We start from the raw sequence: 18,993 nt of genomic DNA, 5'->3' as shown, positions 1-18,993 counted from the left end.
CAGAAATATTATCAAGAAAGTAAATGTGTGTTCCCTTCCCCTTTTTGTGAGGGAGTAATGGATAATCATAATCCCTGTGTCATTAAAAAGAATCGTCTAGGCTGAATGAGAACTGACTGCAAAAGTCTTCCACAATCACTCCCAACTCATGAGTTGTATTCATTACAAAACTTTGCCCTGGGCCTGCAACCAGCTTTGATGGCTAGCTGAGCTGACAGCATCTTGGAGATAATTTCATACACATAACATTGGGGTAACACAGTACAGTGCTAGCTCCTCAGTATATTCTCACAAACATTTTCAAAGGATCATAGGATTGCAACAGCCTAACCTGGGTAAAGAACCCTAAAAAGATTGCCTGGGCCAGCATTCCTTCAAATGTCGTAACAAGCAATTGATAGGCAGTGAGTCATAACGAAAAAAAAAAAAAAGTCAGAATGCTTCTTTTCTACAACACAATACTTGTCGTATTAAAATCAAAATCACTTATTTCCAGCTGTTAAAAATATGACATGATATTTCCCCTTTCCCAATAATGTATTAGTTGCGATGAAGTGTTATGAGGCTTTAGTAACTGCTGCTGGAAGTAGTACACGATTAAACCTCCCGCAACTTTTCATTTCTGTCACCATCTGAAAGCGTAATCAGTTATTTTCAAGATAGTCAAAATGACAAGTTTAGAAATTTCTTTTTTTTTTTAAAGTAACACCTGATTGTACAAATAAACCCAGGCAGCTAACTTTTAGTGATAAAATTAATGGAAGCTGCAAAATGGCAAGCAATGCTTCTATCTTCTAAGGAGCATCATCCAGATTAGCTATGAGATAAAAAAAATCACAATGCAAAATGTTAAAATGGCACATTTCTGCTATTATGGTAATATCAGGGAGTGATTAAACAGACTGAACCTCGTGCTGTATAGTCTTAGGATCAAGTCTGAGCTCTGTGACTTACTAGATTTATGACTTTGGGCAAACTAACTTGTACAAACCTCAGTTTTCCTTTCTTTAAAATGTGAATTTGAAATGGACCAATATATGTAAAGCAGCTAGCATAATGCCTACAAATATGTAACTAAAGCACGCTAGTTGCTTTTGCCTTAAAAGTCAGTATTATTATTTACATTACCATCAGCAGTATTATCAGCACTATTTATTATGTTATTAATATTAATTAATAAATAATATTAATATTAGTTATTAATATTAATACCTATTATGCTCCAGGAATTTGATAGTGCATACCTCATTTCATGTCTCTATCTATCCTGAGAGTTGCACATTCTTATCCTAGGGTAAATAAACCAAGGTTTACAAGTGATTGGATGTGTATTCTAGCTGACGTGGGACAGGAAAGTTTGCATCAATCGCACTGCCAGACCTTCTCTTGAGGAAGGAGACAGAAAGACCCCATATTACTCAACTATGCTGTCAGCAGTCAGGCACTGGCAGAATGTCATGGTTAGATAAACTCATGACTTGGTGTCCAGAGCGAGGATACTTATGAAGCCTGACAGATAATTCAAGTTTTTTCACTGATGGCAACAAAGGACATCAGGAGCTGTAGCTAATGTGATTATCGTGCTGCTTTCTGAACAGTGTTCATTTTGTCATGAAGAAGAAATGTGCATGAAATAATTGAACATTCCCTGGGTTTTATGTTCATCCCTCTTTCCCACACTCTATTTCTGACTCCAAGTGACTGCCATCAAGGTCCCACAGGGGCCAATTATATCCAGCTCGGAGTGACAGAAACTCCACCTACCTCAGGCTTGCTCCAGGCACAGAGCACACCTGCAGATTCAAAATCCAGTAAGCACTCCCAGGATTGGGAGGTCAGAGGGGGTCCCGAGGTCTGTAGCAATATGAGTTATTGACTGATGAAGCAGAGGTAGACGGTAAGCAAATATGCAGTCAGCTATGCAATGTCCTCGTCTTCTAGAGCCATTTAATTTTTCACATTCCTACCAGAGTTATTATTCTCCAAACCCTGATCTGGCCATGTGAGTTTCTACTTATGAATATCATGTGGCTCCCTACAGTTTGCAGGGTAAACTCTGATCTAATGTGCCTTTGCATATGCATTTCCCATGATTCTTTCCACTCGTCACATAGTAGTATAGCCTCTATTATAGCAAATAATAAATCATGACTAAGACATGATTTCAGATTTCTGCTTCTTGCACATGATATTTCCTCTGCTTGCAGTGTCCTCCATCCCTTTGTGTCTAATCATTTCCTACACTGTCTTTTAGCTCATGCTTACCACGCATCTCTTCTGAGGAGTCTTTCTCAAAATCTATGCACTTCGACCTACAGCAAGAAATGTATTACATTTATAATTGAAACAAATATTTAATACAAAACTCTTACTATGAGAAATGAACTGCAATATTACCTATTGTATTCTATTCTACCCTTTTTCATTTAAAAGAAGATGCTGGTCACGACCAACTAAATTGACTTCCTGACCCTACTAATGAGTTTCAGCCATAGTTCGATAAAACTCTGCTATAGAAATAGTCAAGGGACATATTGAAGAGAAGTTTGTATGTCATACTAATGAGTATGGATTTTATTCCGATGGTAAATGTAGGACACTAAATGGTTTTGACACGGTGACCTGACATATATATGTCATGATCAGACCTGGACTGTGGGAAGAACACCTGCTTTCTCAGAGGTAATTGTTTAGAAGGGGCTAAGAACTGATGCTGAGAGGAAGACAGGTGACAGTAAAAGATTCAAAATTTGCTCTAGGTTGATGGTAGAGACAGAAGTAAAGGGATTCAAGAAATTTCAGAAGATCACATCTTATTACATGAGTGTATATATAATCACTCATAGAAGAGCAATAGAAATTTCAAGCAAATCATAGCATTCATAGAGAGGGAGGAGTCAAGACTGATTTCCAGGTTTCTTGACTGAAAGGATGGCGACATAATTTATGGAACCATGAAAGAAGAATGAGTTTTTATTTTTATTTCGTGATGGAGATTATGTTTAACTCAGTTGAAGTAAGGTGCTTGTGAAATATTCAAATGCTAACAGCCACTGCATGAATCGAAACAGGCAGATATTGGGGTCAGGTACTAAAGGGAGATGACTCAATTAGATGTTATACATGGAAAATGGATTCATCTTCTGTAACCGAAGTACCAAATAACAGTGGCTTAAGCAAGAGATAAATCACGTCTCTTTCATGTTGAAGGATGGAAGTAAGCATTCAAAGGCTGAGGTAGGGGCCTTACAGTTTTCTGGGATTTATAGAGCATTTAGCTTTCTCTTCCACCAACCCTTTGGTGTGGGCCTCATTTTACATCTGAAATGGGTTCATTTAGCCATTTATCTTTTAATCAGCAGAAGAACGGACAATGTTCTCTCCCTTTAAAGACATGCCTTGGGCAACACACACATCACTACTCCTTATAGTTTATTGGCCAGATGGTGGAAATGCAAATAGGCATAGTCACTTTGGAAGACAGTTGACAATTTCTTGCAAAACTAAACATACTGTCACCATCTAATAAAACATCTCAATATCAACACCAGAACACCTACACCAAAGGCAACAACTATCACCACTATCACAACCCTTACTATTCTTGAAGAAATAATAAAAAAAATTATGTTATACTATATTTCATGAATATATCCTAAAATAATTTATATTAGTATGTTAATTTTCTATTGCTGTATAACAAATTATGACTAACTTAATGTTTTAAACAACATCAATTAATTTTTTCGCTATTCTGTAGATCACAAGTCTAAGGGAGCTCTAATGGGTCCTCTGCTACAGATCTCATACTTTAGGTGTTGCCTTAGCCAGACCCTTATCAATAGGTTTTGGGGATGAATCGTCTTCCAAGCTCATTGATGTTATTGGAAAAATCCAGCTATTTGTGGTTGTAGGACCAAGGTCCCCATTTCCTTGCTGGCTGTTGATCTGGAGTTGTTTTCAGCATCTAGATGTTTCCTTCAGTTCCTTGCCATGTGCTGTCTCACACATTGAATCCCCTGACTTAAACTATTCAGTGTTTGAATACCTGGGATAAGATGTGTGTACAGCAGGGAGAAGGAAAAATTGGGGGCCAACTTAGAATTCTGCCTACCACATGATCTAAAGCAATTTCTATACAGCCCTGAAATGCAACTTGCCTTTTTGCTTTTCTGTAGTGCACTTATGTATACGCTTGAATCTTTTGCCCATAATATGTCCCATCATTTCTCAGGCTATCAGCACTCAACTTATATATCCTGAGAGGGACAGAGTGTAGGCCAAAGATAAGTCAAGACAATTATCTGTAGCTTTTAGTGTAGACTTGCACAGTATGGGCTTCTAGAATATTCAAATTTTCCACATGAATGTTTTTGTAAATGGCCCAGGTGTTGCTTAGTTTTAGATATATTGGAACACGTACACCCTGAAATACATTGCCATCTTTTTATGATCTTAGCTTAATGATGACATTTGACTACTCTAACCCCTTCCTCTTCAACTTAAAGTTGTCATCTAGTCTCATTAAGGTCAGGGGATGGGTAGGACTGACTCAAAAGCAAAGGAAGTCTAGGGCCAGGTTAGTGCTCAGAAACCAATTCTGATGAACTTAGAGTCATATAATTCCTAATAGCTAGAAGGGAAGTTGAATGGTATCTATTCTCTAGAAGTCGATCTTAGAAGCAACCTTCCTTTCTCTACTGCTCAAAAGTTTAAAATACACCACTTCCTTCTGTATTTCTTCAAGCAGTTAAGACTTGATACAAATATTCTCATAATTAGGTCATATCCATTTTTAACATTTTGGTGACTGAAAATTCATCACTACTTTGTTTTCCCAGATGTAAAACTTAACTAGTTGAACTATGGTCTGCTTCTGCTCTAATTAAAAGATAAGGAAATTACAAGGATACGTTTTCACTAGATCAAGTATGTAAACTGATTTAAGAATGTTTTAATTGTAATAATGGTTCATAAGGACAACATTATTTTAATTTAATGAACATGAAAAACATCTTCTCAAAGGATTCTGGAAACATATGGTAAAAAGGCATTTTTAACAAGATGCAAGGGTTAGAAAAAATTGTTGTTAGGATGAATAGGCTACAAATAATTATTTCATGGGAATGATCATATATTTTGACACTTAGAGAAATGAAATTGATAATAAGGTCTACATTATGTCTATCATGCTGTATTATCATGAATTATATCACTGCAGCTGATATCTGTGTATCACTGGATTGGCAGTGACTGAGATGATTTGCAGATATGTTTGGGCACAGTAACAAAGATGAACTAATTAACAATGTTCCTGAAACATACATGCTATCTCTACAAATTTCCTGTATCTAAAAGTTTGTGGTGTCTTTCAAATGCATGAAGGCCAAGATGTATTATAGAGCAGTTGCCATGTAGTTTCTTATGTTGGAGAAGATAACTGACTTTTTTGAAGGGTATAAAGAAAAATGAACAAATTTTAATCCTCTACTAGATATTAACACTTTTGCATTTATACCTTAAAGATGTCATTAGCATAATCCATTTTAAATACTCTTTTCAAGCAGACTGCAAAAGTCAAAGAGAATTCCATACATGTCCATTTGAGGCTTAAAAAGTAGCAAATCCAACACATAAGACATTAAAAATGTACATAAGTAGGTTAATACATATATTAGGTAGCCATCTTCATAAATTATGTTTTGTTGTGTAATTTTAATCATATTTATCTTCAAAATACCACTGTATTTCACAGATGTAAAAACTGAGGCAAAGACATTCTACACAATGCCAAAAATTGCAGGTATAAAAGGCAATTATGCAGCTCAAATGTCTGCTTTCTGTTCCAGTTCTATTTTTTCTATACTATTTAAACATCGTTCAAGGTGAGAACATTTATACAAATAGGAGACTTGGAGAAAATATTTGGTGGGTGGTTAGCAAAGGTAATTGAATTTAATTTTTCGAGATGTTGAGAACCTGGGTTTGGATCCAAATTTTTATCTGATGTTACTTTCTTCTAAAGTACTAGACTTCAGGATTATTTTGACACATACAAAAAATATTAAATTTATTGAGAAAAAAAGACCAAGAAAAGCACACTGAAGCTAGAAAGAATCACAATAAAATGTATTAAACATCTGGAAATTATTAGCTTTTTTCTAAGATTAAATAAATGAGATTCTTTTGATCTTTGATGGTTTAAAGTCTGTTTTATCAGAGACTAGGATTGCAACCCCTGCTTTTTTTTTGTTTTCCATTTGCTTGGTAGATCTTCCTCCATCCCTTTATTTTGAGCCTATGTGTGTCTCTGCATGTGAGATGGGTCTCCTGAATACAGCAGACTGATGGGTCTTGACTCTTTATCCAATTTGCCAGTCTGTGTCTTTTAATTGGAGCATTTAGTCCATTTACATTTAAGGTTAATATTGTTATGTGTGAACTTGATCCTGTCATTGTGATATTAGCTGGTTATTTTGCTCACTAGTTGATGCAGTTTCTTCCTAGCATCGATGGACTTTACATTTTGGCATGTTTTTGCAATGGCTGGTACCTGTTGTTCCTTTCCATGTTTAGTGCTTCCTTCAGGATCTCTTGTAGGGCAGGCCTGGTGGTGACAAAATCTCTAAGCATTTGCTTGTCTGTAAAGGATTTTTTCTCCTTCACTTATGAAACTTAGTTTGGCTGGATATGAAATTCTAGGTTGAAAATTCTTTTCTTTAAGAATGCTGAATATTGGCCCCTACTCTCTTCTGGCTTGTAGAGTTTCTGCTGAGAGATCTGCTGTTAGCCTGATGGGCTTCCCTTTGTGTGTAACCCGACCTTTCTCTCTGGCTGTCCTTAACATTTTTTCCTTCATTGGGGAAACTTTGGTGAATCTGACAATTATGTGTCTTGGAGTTGCTCTTCTCGAGGAGTATCTTTGTGGCATTCTCTATATTTCCTGAATTTGAATGTTGGCCTGCCTTACTAGGTTGGGGAATTTTAATCAAAGAAAAAAAGAGTGGGTTTAATAACAGTTCTCCCACACAGGCTGAATTGTAATGAAGAAAAAACTTATTTTATTCTGTTATATCAATAGTAAAATGAGAAGAAGTAAGAGAGATTTAGGCTAATTAATTGATGAACTTTCTGAATGAAACAGATTTATCATGGGAGATTCCTTCACTAGAGATCCTTTATGTAAGTTGAAATGACTTCAAAATTTTTCTACCTGTCTTCTAAGGAATTCCATTATGAAACTCCTCAAGGTAATAAATATGATTAAATCTAGTAATGGAGAGACAGAATCCAGAAAAAAGTAGATTCATATAACCTGGTCATATACTGTACAGGTATATGAACATTATAAAAATTATCAAGATAATCTGTGATGGAATTGCTCTAACGTGTGTAAATTTCACTTGGTTGAATTGATCAAGCCCTGATAAATAGATAACCAAGGGATCAGTCAAAGTGGTAGATGATATTCAGTAGGTCAGAGGGTATAATAATGGAATCATTTATATTCTGGTTACTACACTCAAGCTGTAGGAACCAGATATTGTGGCAGTGAGATATGCGTAATTGAATAAAAATAGAATGAACATTGAAGGGAAGTATATAAACTTTTTACCATTTTGTAATTAAAATCTCCAAACCAACAGAAATGTTATAAGACTAGTAAACATTCATATGCCCATCACCTAGACAACTACTATCAGTTTGCTATATCTGCACTATAAGTGTTTGTGTGCATTATATGAATACATATATACTATGGATTTTCATTCATTTTAAAATAAATTGCATATTTATTTGTGACACTGAGGCCCTATATATTTCAGCACACATACCTAAAATTAAAGACATCTTCCTATATAACCAAACACCATGAAATCACCTGATAAAATTAATAATAATTCCCTAATATAATTTAATGCCTATGCTATATTCTGATCTCTCCTTGGTTATTTTTAATTGTGTTACTATTTTATAGGTCCTGTGCAATTGAAACAGTTATAGAAACAAAATTGCCAATAAAAAAAGTCCAGGAACAGAGGGATTTACAGCTTAATTCTATCAGGCATTCATAGAATAATTGATATTAATACTACTGAAACTATTCCAAAAGATAGAGGAAGTGGGAATCTTCCTTAAGTCATTCTGTTAAGCCAATATCACCCTAATACCAAAACCAGGAAAGGACATCACAAAAAAAGAAAACTACAGACCAATATCCCTGATGAACATAGATGCAAAAATCTCAACCAAATTCTAGCTAACCGAATCAAACATCATATCAAAAAGATGATAAATCATGATCAAGTGGGTTTCATACCAGGAATGCAGGGTTGGTTTAACTTACACAAGTCAATAAATGTGATATGCCACATAAGCAGAAGAAAAAGAAAAATCATATGATCATTTCAATAGATGCAGAAAAAACATGACAAAATCCAGCATCAACTTATGATTAAAACCCTCAGCAAAATCAACATAGAAGGGACATCCCTTAAAGTAATAAAAGCCATCTATGGCAAACCCACAGCCAACATTATACTGAAAACTGGAAAAAGACAAGGATGCCCACTTTCACCACTTCTCTTCAACATAGTACTGGTAGTCCTAGGCAGAGCAATCCGACAAGAGAAAGAAATAAAGGGCATCCAAATCAGTAAAGAATGAGTCAAACTGTTGTAGTTTACCAATGATATGTTTGTATACCTAGAAAACCCTAAACACTTCATCCAAAAATTTCCTAGATCTGATAAATGAATTCAGTAAAGTTTCAGAAGACAAAATCAATATACACAAACCAGTATCACTGCTATACACCAACAGCAGTCAAGCTGAGAGTCAAATCAAGAACTCAACCCCTTTTAGGACAGCTGCAAAAAAAAAAAAAAAAAAAAAAAGAAAAAAAAACTTAGGAATATACCTAACTAAAGAGGTGAAATATCTTTACAAGGAAAACTACAAAACAATGCTGAAAGAAATCATAGATGACAAAAACAAATGGAAACACATCCCAGGCTCATGGATGGATAGAATCAATATCATGTAAAGGATCATACTGCCAAAATCAATCTATAAATTCTATACAATTCCCATCAAAATACCATCATGATTCTTCATCAGAACTAGAAAAAACAAACCTAAAATTCATATGGAACTAAAAAACAGCCTGCATAGCCAAAGGAAGATTAAGCAAAAGGAGCAAACATATCTGGAGGCATCGCATACCTGACTTCAAATTATACTATAAGGCTATAGTTACCAAAACAACATGGTACTGGTATAAAAATAGGTATGTATACCAATAGAAAAGAATAGAGAACCATGAAATAAAACTAAATACTTACAGCCCACTGATCTTTGACAAAGTATACAAAAACATAAAGTCAGGAAAGGACACATTCAACAAATGGTGCTGGGATAATTTGCAAGCCACATGCAGAAGAATGAAAGTGGATCCTCATCTTTCACCTTATACAAAAATCAACTCAAGATCGATCAAAGACTTAAATCTAAGACCTGAAAATATAAAAGTTCTAGAAGATAACATTTGGTTGTAACCAAACACCACCTGTTTCCCAAAAACTATTGTAGTAATAATAATTAATAAATACATAAATTTAAAAAAGAAAATCAGAAAATTAACATTGATATGATATTCTACTGACCTTATTCAAATTTAATCAGCAATGAGGAAACAATGTAATCGTCACAGCAACATTATAAGTATCATTATCATTTCACAGATAATGGAACTGAAATAAATGAAGCCTAAGTTTATATCACAAGTTCATAAAGGCAGTGAATCACCATGATTTTTATAAGATTTTTGTTTGTATCGTAAATTCATATACTTCTCCCTACATTGCTGTTTCTTCATTAATGTCTACTATCTAATGGTGTCATTTATATTAAAAAGAAAAAATTGCAATTACAATAACTAAAATAGTTTATTGTAGCTTATTATAATTTATAACTAGAAGTTCTAGATGCTTTCAAATATCATTTGTAAAATTTGCTAAGACTTTAGTATTTGAAGAGCTTATATATTATGAAAGTTTACATATTTTTTAAAAAATTAGTAAAACTTGGTCTGTTGTTTCTTCTTTTCTTTCTTTTGTGTCGATGCAAAAATCCCTTTCAGTTTGTACAGTTATATAAATGGCAGTAATTAACTGCTTGAAATACTTTAAATGTATGCATATATATATATATATATATAAATCAGACAATGAACATGACACTGTCTGTTTTAAAAGCATAAGCTTTTAAAGTGAAGAAACTGGGACACAGAAGAGAAATAATTTGTAAGTGTCATGTAGTCAGCAAGTAGTAAATATTTTTTGACTTTGGTAAAATACATTAACTATATCATGATGCTTGGCAAATAGCAAATAGTAAATAAATGAGTGTAAATGAATAAAATCCCAGTCGCAAGCTAATTTCCTGAAGATAAAAGATATATTACAATAACCTCTTGGCATTCTTAAGGGATATATCCTGAGATATTTTTGAATCTCAAAACAAATTCCAGTATGACATAATATCCCCCACAAAACGCAGTAGCAAATAGATGAAAAATATAACTGATTCCTTCAGACTAAACTATTTAGTATATACAAAACTAAAGTCAGTTTCTACACTGAACTGAACATTTGATGAAAGATTTTCACAACTGCTTTTTTCTTTATTCTGTATAGAATATACTGTAAACATTATGTGACAAATCTGAGCCAAAAACAAGTTTGATATTTCATTCCTTAAAAATCATTCCTTCTTTTTAAGATTTCTAAGGCTTAAATGTTTGCCCCATCCCAAACTCATCTTGAAACTCAGTTTCCATTGTAACAGTATTAAGAGATGAGCACTTTAAAAAGTAATTGGGTCATGAGAACTTTGCTCTTCCATCCTGAATGGATTAATCTATTCATGGATTAATGAGTTATCACAAGGGTGAGCAAGTTATCACAAGAATGAGTGTGATAATAGAAAGGCACTTTGTCTCCCTCTTTCAAACCCCCTCACCATATGATGCCATGTGCCAATTTGGAACTCTCCAGAGAGTCCTCACTAGCAAGCAGGCCTTCACCAGATGTGGGCCATTGACCTCAGACTTCACAGCCTCCAGAACTATAAGAAATAAATGTATTTTCTTTATAAACTACCCAGTCTCAAATATTCAGTACAGCAGCAAAAAATTAAATAGGAAACAAGTTAAGAAACATCATTGTTCAAAGTCTTTTTGCCTTTCTTCTCTAGCACTGGCATTTTGACTTTCTCCCAGAAATTTCTTTCATCGCTTATCCCCACTGTAAATGTGAAGGAAGAAAAAAAAAAAAAAAACTACTTAAAATTACTGCTTCCTAATAAGGAGGATAGATCCTGTTAAAGTAATGACTCTAAACTAAAGACACTTTTTCGTTGTTGTTCAGCTAAGAGTGTTGACAAATTTTATACATGAAGGTAGGCCAAGAACTCAGTTTGGTTTTTGGATTATCAGAAAGCTGAATTTCATAGCTGCTATGGCCTGAATGTGTGTGCTCCCCTAAAATCCATATGTTGAAACTTAATCAACAGTAAGATTGAATTAGGAGGTAAGGCCTTTGGGAGGTAATTAGGTTATGAGGGTGAACCCCTCATGAATGGGATTTGCCTCTTCCGCCACATGAGAAAACAGCAAAAACACATTATCTATGAACCAGCAAGTGAACCCTCACCAGATGCTGAATCTCCATTGCTGTTGGACTTCCCAGCCTCCAGAACTGTGAGGAATAAATTTCTGTTTTTCATAAGTTACTAAGTTTGTGGTTCTTTTTTTTTTTTATAGTAGCCTAATAGACTTCTCCAACTTTGTGAGAAAAAGAATCAAGAGGTGAGAAAAGAACCAATAAATTGGAGAGCTCAGAAGTAATGTGATTTGTCAGGAATACCCCATGGCCGAATGTCCAAAAAGTCCTTTAATAATCACAACATCTAATTTGAAATAGCAAGTTGTTTCCTGTTTGTTGAAACAATGTAACCCTTTCTTCATTATATGCCAACAGTCATTAAATGTTCTGCATACAACAGTTCTGTGTTAGTGGTTAATTTGGAAGAGTATATCCGAGAGCTAATGTTTGAGTCCATTTCAATGGAGATAAAGGTTGAACAATTCAGAATAGAAGACAAGTATTAAGTAGAAGCAGGAATCAGAGTCAAAGGACCATGAAAGTATAACCTGTTACTGGAATTTGCAAAAAAACTTGCGGGTATTGGCCTTTCCACAGGAATGGCAGCCATCTACTTTACACAAGGAAAGGATGTGTTTTTTCTTGTCATTACTCACTGAAAGTGATTAATCATATGGATAATGGCATGAGAACAGCAACACTAGCAACACTAGTTAGGAATATATATGTTAGCTGGCCCACTAGGCTTGCTCACTAAGAGACTGGCTATTGTATATAATTCCGACAGTACGTAGAAATCAGATGCCTTCCAAAAAAGATTTACAAAGCACTAATATATAGTTAAAATAAGGCCGGGCACAGTGGCTCATGCCTGTAATCCCAGCACTTTGGGAGGCTGAGACAGGTGTAGCATCTGAGGTCAGAAGTTCGAGAACAGCCTGGCCAACATGGCAAAACCCTGCCTTTACTAAAAATACAAAAAAATTAGCCAGATATAGTGGCACGTTCCTGTAGTTCCACCTACTTGGGAGGCTGAGGCAAGAGAATTGCTTGAACCTGGGCAGCAGATGTTGGCGGTGAGCTGAGATTGCACCACTGCACTCCAGCCTGGGCGACTGAGCGAGACTCCGTTTTTCTCTATATATAACAAAATAATAACAATAATGTCAAATATGGAGTTCACAGGTTGAAGGTTATCTACCACATAATTTTTATTTTGATGCGTCATAACCAAACATATCAGTTTCATAAAATATTAAACCAATAAGTATTTATTATACACCAATGTACTTGTAACTGTGATGAAGTATGATGGTTTATAAAACAAGCTTATGCAAATTTTCCTTTAAAAACTCACAATCTAGTTAACCTAAGAAATGCTACAGAAAGAAAAAATGACTTAGGTTAGGTAATCTGTTTTATGGTCTCAGAGAACTTCACAGTACTTTGAGACACTGCACTTGTATATTTATTTGTGTGATATTTGAGTATTGCGTATTTAAACTACTAGACTGTGAAGAGCCTGTGTCACTCTTGTCCAGGATTATATATGGGGCTGTGTTTGTCTTGTTTTTGTTTGTATTGTCAGTGCCAGCACAATATTTGGCACATTCTAAGAGGCAAATAAAGTCTTGCTGAATAAATTAATGAACAAGAGGCTCTTATGAACAATAGTGCTATATCTTGATATAATCAAGCATTAAATTATCTGTGGGAGGCAGAAAAATAAGACAAAGCAATGCATTCATTTAATGTTTAGCTACTAAGTACTAAAGGATTTAGAAAAGGAAATGATTAATAATGAGGGCCATGTAACGGTTTTTCTGGTTTGTTTTTTTTTTTTTTTTTTTTTTTTTTTAAAAGATAAGCACCGAATATGTTTGAGGACAAAAGGGAAGGGATCATGGAGTATAGGAAATTGATTTTACATGAGAAGTTCTATTTCTCTGTTTTTAGTTCCAAACATACAGTAGCTGGTAATCATTATTAAACATCGATTACCAAACTATGCTAAAAAGCAAAAATATGTGTCTCCTAAGTTTAAAAATGAATAATGTAAAATTATTCAGATAATATGGAAATTGAATAATCACCATAATAAAATATTCATCATATATTTGAAAAATATTAACTGCATCCTCCCTTAACAATCTCATCTTTGAAATCACACATCTTTCAGCATGTCTCATCAGACCTATTTTCTATTTTTTTTAATTAATGTTATTCTGTTCTAGACCTTCTCTAGGGTTCTTATCTCCTTTGCAAAAGTCAGTGACCCTAATCAATTGAATATGCTCAGACTCTTCAGAATAAGGCAGGGCATTTCTTCTTAGTCATTGTTTGCCTTCTGCTATTCTCAATGTCACATTGACTGTTGATTCACAGTAGAAATGTTTTTGATGAGCATTCAGTTCCAACCTGAAATCCTTTTTTTACTTCATTTGTAGGCCACTTTGTACATACCCTAACTTTTTTTCTATGTAGGCTATTTTTAGAAATATTTTTATTCTATGTAGGCTCATTTTAAAAACTTTATCATGATCATTTAAAATTGCATTTATGCCTTCTAGAGTGTTAAAATCTCTGAATAACTTGCTGCTATCTTAAAACCTGCTGAGCACAACCGCCTCAAGTTCTTTATAGTGAGGGGCAATAAGGATGCTGATCGCTATATAAAGCCTCTCCTCATGGTTACTATTAACATATTGCATATCCACCAAAATTAACTTCAAAACCCCAATAACCTATTCCTCGTTTTAATTCCAAGTAGTTTTGTTATTATCATATATTTTTATTAATGAGAAAATCCTGTGAAACATTATTGAGAGCCCTACTGAAATCAATATAGCGCACCTCTTTCCAGGTGATAACATGAACCTAATCAGTCTGCTATTACTTGGGGGAGGGGGGGGGCATTAATCTTTTCCTTTGGGATATATCAGCTCCACATTTGCCCTTACTAATGCTTTGCGATGCCATGGTCTCCTAAAAATAATAGCTTGTGGTTTTCCTGGGACATATGCCAATTACATAAGTAGCCTAGAGTGACAGTCACTAGTGCTTTCTGACACAAATTACTCAACTTCTCATTTAAATTTTTTCATTCAGACACAGCATGCTACTGATGAGCAGTTCTCTTTTATATTTATTCGAATAATATTTGATCCTTTCTGACCAAATTAATATCATTAAAAACAGTTGTTCCCATTCACTATAATGTATTGCATGGTACAAGTGAAATTCAAGTAAATGGCATATTCCTATTCCATTTTTTGATTCAATAACCAGCCTCAGCCTGATGCCTTTCCAGGGCAATGTTATTGTGCAAATTTAATTAGCTCAATTCGGCTACAATTGCCTTAAATTGTGTTCAGAATTACCAAGCTTATGGATTTCATGTTGCAGATGTAAAGAAGTGACTGAAGGTCCAATTTGCAAAAACTGTATTTTAAGATGCACAATGGGGCCGAAAACCATGTCTGTCTCACCTCAATATAGAGGCCTCATTCTCTTTTTGTTTCAAAAGGATAATTCTTTAACCATTTTTCTCCTTCTCAATACTCATCTATTGTTACAATGAGTAAAATCCCCACAAAGTCTTCTACGTGTTATTTTTCCTATTATATCCTTACTTCAAAGGGAAAATATGTCACTTCACAACAAACTACTTGTCATGAAACACTTCCTGTGAGGGCACTTTAAAGGAATAATCTATAAGAAAAAAAAAATGCCAGAGGGATTTTCTATCCAATTCTGGAGTGTAAAAACAGTAAGATAAAGTGCTATGTGTTTATCTGTAGGTTAAACCTATGATATTCTTCTGGGGAAGTAAGTGTGAGAATTGGACTGCCATGTCAGAAGTGACTTTTGGAAGGTTTTGCTGCATAACCTATTCTACATTCATCAGATAATATATCTTCTTTGGTATGGAAAAGTAGAAATGTAACCCGCTACATCCCTTTAAATTGTAGTTTAAATTATGTGTTTAACATTCTGGAGCATTTTTGTATGAGAAGAGATTTGTGATTAGATGTTGCGTTACCCAGTCCTATACTCGTAATAATTTATGTGGTATGAAAATAATGAATATTTTTCCTTTCCCTAGCAAAGACACCATCAATACATAAAAAAAAGATGTGAGGCCCTGCTGGGTTTTTGGACTCTGAATACCTCCTCTTCTCCCAAAGGAGGATGGCCGTTATTGTCCTGCTGGTCCTCACTGGTTGCAAGTTCAGGCCACTGTACCCTCAAAGCCCCTCAAATCTGCTCACCTTAGTCCCTGAAGTAGAATGATTCCTTTTCTTCTGGCTCCAGGGTGAGTCTCAGCTGGGCTTCTGAGACCAAAAGCCCCAACAGATGCTCAGGATCAGACATAGGTCTGAAACCAGAGCTCAGCCAATGAGGCAACAGCTTCTAATCCCAGAAACCATCAGAAAGTCCAAGTGCTGAGAATTAAAATCGGCATCTCAGCCTGAGTGGTGACTGCTGAAACTAACTGTTCTTCATTCTGGGTACACATTGCAAACTCCTGGGGAGATTTTAAAAACACTGATACCTGTAACCTATACCATTTAAACTAAATTGGAATCTTTGGCGAGTGCTCCTCAGGCAGCTCTGATTTTAAAAGATTTTAATTTTAAATGATTTTCAGGTGTTTTTAATCTGCAGCCAGAGGCAAAAAACACTGGCCTAGAAGGACAAGTGCTGCCTGGCCTTTTGTCTTTTTCTTTTTTTTTTTTTTTTTTTTTTTTTTTTTTTTTAGGATCCCAAGGAGACTGTCGTGTTTCCAAATATTTATTAGGAGCTTACTGTGTTACACCAGTAGGTACTGTTTTAGAAAAGGGGATTCAGCTATAAACAAAATAGCGAACTTTCCTACCCTTGTGGAGCTTGAATTCTGATAGGGAGCTTTTGTTTTCTTCTAGGTCTGACGGAAGACAACAGGACAAGAGTCAGTTATCTCAGAGCTCCCTGAGCTGTCCAGGAGAAAACGATGGTTCTGTTCAGGACTCCACACTCATCAGCTGTTTTTTTCTCTATACTGACATGAGCTAGAGCCCCTAGGGATGAAACATATTCCAACCTACTCTTCTACAAGATCTCTACAGTTTGAGAACTGATATTCAGAGTCAAGTCCACCTGCTATAATGATTGAACTTATCCTAATGATGTTAATCTTCACTTCAATAGAGGCCTGTGATCAAACAATCTGTTTGTGGTGATATTTGCAAAAACTGTCATATAGGGATTGAAATAAGTTCATATCAACCGTAAGACCAAGCTGAGGTCACATTCTTACTTTTAACACTCTAAACTTGTTACAGGGAAGCATATGTCCTTGAGCCATTAAACTGCGCTGGAAATTTAGTGAGGTTACCTTAAAAGATGTCTGGGCCTCAGATGGCTCATTGTGAAAACAGGAAGAATAACAACAACCTTGAATAACTATTGTATTAAATGAGATCTTTCCTAAACTACTCAGTCTAGCATTTGAGATTTTGCATAATTTCCTCAGAACTACACCTCTCCACATGGGCTATAGTCTAATTGCCCTGCATTCTTCTGGTTTTTGCCCTTTCAGTAATATGCAATAAACATCTACCCTGTCAATAAAACATGTCATTTTCTACACTTTAAATCATTGTGTTATATTCTATTAAATGAATCTATGAGGATTTATTGCTGTTGGATGTTGCGATTTTTTCTTATTTTTCACTACTCTAAACATAGCAAGAAATAATGGAATGAAATGTTCACATATACCTTGATTAGATCAAATGCCCTTGTGAATATTCTATAACTACTCCTCATTCTCCTTAGCCATTCCTCCTTAGTTTGCTGATTTATTAACCATGAGGTTCAGTCCTCAAAACTTTCTCTTACCACTGTTGATGAAACTGTTGAATCACACGGATTTAAATATATCTACACTGAGAACTCCCAAATTTATGTACTCAGCTTGGACCTCCTTCTGTACTCCAGAATTATATATTTTATTGCCTTCAGTTACACCTCACCACTTGGATGTATAATAACCAATTCAAAATCAACATGTCCAAACCCAAACTCTTGCTTTTCCAATGAAATATAACCACAGACATGTCCGTATCTGTAAATGCCAACCTCATCCTTCTAGATGCTTAAGCCAAAAACTTAAATTCATTCTTGCCTCCTTGGTATCACAATATAGCAAATGCTGTTGGCTCCATCTTCAAACCGTATTACTTAGTCTACCTGAACTGCCAAGTGCTATCACTCGAGTAAAAGTCACCATCATCTCCATCCTGGATTACTCCAATCATCTCCTAACAGGCCTGCCTGTTTTTTGGTTTTTGTTTTTCTATTTTTTTTTTCCTGCATTCCCAGGCTCAGAATATTGTCAACACAGCAGCCAGAGTGATCCTAAAATAAGTCATGGCTCTCTGCTGAAAACTGTCCAATGATCCAATGGCTTCCCTTCTCATTCAGAGCAAAATTAAATTACTACGGTAGTCTAGAGACTCCACAATATCTGCCCCCCTTAAACTGTTAGCTGTCTGACCTCAAACTTTTATTATAATCTTGCTGTAAGCTCCCTGCTTCAGCTACACTGGCTTCTGAGAGGATTTCCTAATTGGTCAGGCATGCTGCCTTCTCAGGGGTTTTGCAAACCCTTTCTTCTGCTTGAATGCTGAAGCATAGACACCATGGCTAGCTGCTTCATGTTCTGTAGATCCTTGTTCCTCAGTAAAGCTTTCTCTAAGCATCCCATTTTAAATGAAGAACCGTACCCTTTACTCCCCCTTTGTTTTGCGAAATAAAAATATAAGCATCATACCTACTACGTATGGCATTAATTTATTTTTTACATTCTCTGTTTCCCTACTAGGTTGTAATCTCACAATGGCACAGGTTTTTTACCTATTTTGATCTATCCGCAGCATCTATAACAAGGGATCATGCTCTAATAGCATCGTGCTTTATTATAGCTCCTACCATATTTATAATTTTGAGTTTTTTACTTAAGCTAATATTTGGCTCTCCGACTAACACATGGGCCCATGTTGGCCTTCAAAGTGTATTTGTTGGTTAACCGAGTGAATTAATAAATACCTAAATATTTCCATGTTTTAAAATACTAGAAATGAGATGCTATCAAAATGTAAATGTTAAGTTTCATTCCACATGGTAGCCTTAGTCTAGTGGCTTTTTTTCCCTTCCTGCCTTTAGATCGTTTTTTTAAAATTTTATATTGTTTATCTTTCATAAGGCCTTTATTTAGTTATAATTAATAGAAAGTAAATTTTGCCCATATACATTATTCACTTTAATTTTTCTTGTATGTTTA

At 35.1% G+C, this 18,993-nt stretch overlaps 1 long non-coding RNA gene across 1 annotated transcript in view; it reads right to left on the bottom strand.

Annotated features, from left to right (window-relative positions):
- LOC135969229 (uncharacterized) overlaps positions 1-16,008 on the bottom strand; it is a 74,357-nt gene extending 58,349 nt beyond the window's left edge. Inside the window, exons 1-2 of the long non-coding RNA XR_010584374.1 lie at positions 15,938-16,008; positions 12,691-12,803 (exon numbers count right to left, since the gene is read on the bottom strand). This is a non-coding gene — a long non-coding RNA (uncharacterized lncRNA). The remainder of the gene's footprint in view (positions 1-12,690; positions 12,804-15,937) is intronic.
- Positions 16,009-18,993: the final 2,985 nt, after the last annotated feature.

Source organism: Macaca fascicularis, chromosome X (assembly GCF_037993035.2).
Source record: "Macaca fascicularis isolate 582-1 chromosome X, T2T-MFA8v1.1".
Taxonomy (NCBI): Eukaryota; Metazoa; Chordata; class Mammalia; order Primates; family Cercopithecidae; genus Macaca; species Macaca fascicularis.
This window is presented reverse-complemented; position numbering and strand designations above follow the sequence as displayed.